This window comes from Callospermophilus lateralis, chromosome 14 (genome assembly GCF_048772815.1).
Source record: "Callospermophilus lateralis isolate mCalLat2 chromosome 14, mCalLat2.hap1, whole genome shotgun sequence".
Classification (NCBI taxonomy): domain Eukaryota; kingdom Metazoa; phylum Chordata; class Mammalia; order Rodentia; family Sciuridae; genus Callospermophilus; species Callospermophilus lateralis.
Genome location: NC_135318.1, coordinates 8,704,365 through 8,706,655, shown reverse-complemented (window position 1 = coordinate 8,706,655; position 2,291 = coordinate 8,704,365). Strand labels below are relative to the sequence as shown.

General features: G+C 48.0%; 1 pseudogene; it reads right to left on the bottom strand.

Annotated features, from left to right (window-relative positions):
- Positions 1–517: 517 nt before the first annotated feature.
- LOC143637924 (small nucleolar RNA U3) lies at positions 518–609 on the bottom strand (annotated as a pseudogene).
- Positions 610–2,291: the final 1,682 nt, after the last annotated feature.

Here is a 2,291-nt window from a genome sequence, read left to right as displayed (position 1 = left end):
ATGCACGTCTTTGGTCTCCTGGACTCACTGATGTTCAGATCACCGCTTCTTTTTAGATTAATTTGGACAGTGAGTTAGAGGAAGAACAGGATTTGAAAGACAGGAAGCCCGAGTTAGAGGTCCCGGATGGGTTCTAACTTGGGCAAGGTTCACCTCCCTTGGCCTTAATTCCCAAATCAGCTAAATTAGCAGCTGGACTAGATGGTTAATGAAGTAAATGAATGAACTGATGTCATCAATCCGTTGATCATTTTTACCAAAGTTAGGCAAACTAAAACGAACGGAAGAGGGCCCTGTCGTTAGGAGCCCATGGTGGCTGATCACAGGGGACAGAAGTGAGGGTGGGAGGATCTCAGTGGGGGCTAGCATGAGAGCAGGAGCATGCCTGTATTGTCATCGGAGAGTCTGCACCAGCAGTCAGTCAATGTACTTGTAAAGAGCAAAGTAACTAGCATTTTGGGGTGTGTGACCTGCATGCTGTCACAACCACTTGCTCTGGCTGAACGGTATGAAAGCATCCACAGACAGGTGCTCTGAGTGTGGCTGGGCTCCCGTGGAACCATGCTTCTAGTAACATACTATAGAAATGATCCCTGAAAGTATAGTCTTACCATGCTTCTAGTGACAGGCCATGCTAGACCCGGCCCCAGGCTCAGCTGCTCAGCCCTGACCCATTCCTAAGTGTGGCTGACTGAGGCTCATTCTCAGGGGTTTCTCCATCCCCTTACTTAAGGACACAATCCTCAACTTCATGACAAGGACCTCAGAGACGCGGACCCTACGTCCCCCACCAGTGTCCTCTCCCCTTTCTCTCCCACCGGCACCATCGTCAGCTCCTTTCCTTCTCACTTTCCACACCCAATGCCAAGGGGCCTTGGTGGAGTTTCCCCTCACCGTGGTGAGCTCACCTCCGCCTTGTGCTCAACCCCTCCCCCAGGGCCTAGTGACAGGTGGCCCCCTTCAGAGCAGCTCATACCTCACCTCCTCAAAGAAGCCCTGTGGGCACCTTCCTTGGCCCCATCACAGTTCTGAGTCCTTGCTTCACTTGGTGATCAGGTCTTTCCCCTTTCTTTCCTGTGAAGTTCCATCCCCTGTGAAGAGCACTCTTTCTGCTTTTTCACTCTTCTTCTTCAGCATCACGATGGAACCTGGGACAGTAAATCCTCCAGTAGCGCTGTTGACGGATACAGGAACTCTGTGGGGACATGTGCTGCTGTTCAGTGTTTCGACCAAGAAGGGAAGGTGGCTAGAACACCACGGAGCAGGTGGCAATCAGAGGTGGCATCTGAAAGACAGAGGAACAGGTGCACTGTGAGAGACTTTCCACATGGAAGATGAAGATTTTACTCACACTCTTAGGATCCTTCACCAAACTCCCAAGTGTTGAATATTATATCATTATTATTTATTATTACAATTACTTTTAACATTGAATAGAATATCGAAACCAATATCTAATGATCATTACTAGATAGTAATTTGAGATGCCAGTGTGAATTCCTGCTGCACATTAGCTATACTTGTCTTCAATCGATACTGATGACTTGTGTGTATGGTCGCATGGCCACAACCCAAATTTCTGCTCTTCATTTGAACATCAATTCTACAAATTACATTTACATGATTATATCACATCTATTTGTATCTAAAATTTTAAACGATGTAAACATTGGTCATTGGCAAGCCTGGATGGATCCCATGCTGTATGCACTTCTCCAGGTTCAACATGCCTGGTTAGGAAGATGAGTGGCTTCCAGTTCTCTAATTTACCACACGTATCACCTGCAAGAGCTGGCTCACTTCATATTTGCACTAGGTCTTTCTTACTTATCTCCTCCTTCCCCCACCTCTAGTCACACATGTGCAGGATTCGTACTTGGCTTTCACATAGTGGGATAACGTGTCTCCCCCCAGATCTCAAACTTATTGCTATCCATGGAGTCCACAGCATTATCTTTCTTGCAGTGCTGGAGAAGAAACCCAGGCCCTCATGTACGCTAGGCAAGTGCTCCCCCACTGAGCAACACCCCCAAGGCCCAGTCCTTTTTTCCTGGAAGCCCCCATCCTGGCCCCCTCTCTGACCTGTGCCTGGAATCCTTCCTCCTTTTCTCCTGCCTGGTTTGGAGCTTTGAGGTGTCCTTCACACTGTCCAAGCTTCAGGCTGTCCTCCCAGCACCTCCCCCTCATGCTCTTTTGGGGTGGATTCCGATTTCTTTCCTGGGTACCTTCCTCAATTTTCTGGAATAAGTCCTCAGACAAACACCTAAAAAGAAGAGCATAAGAAATAAATG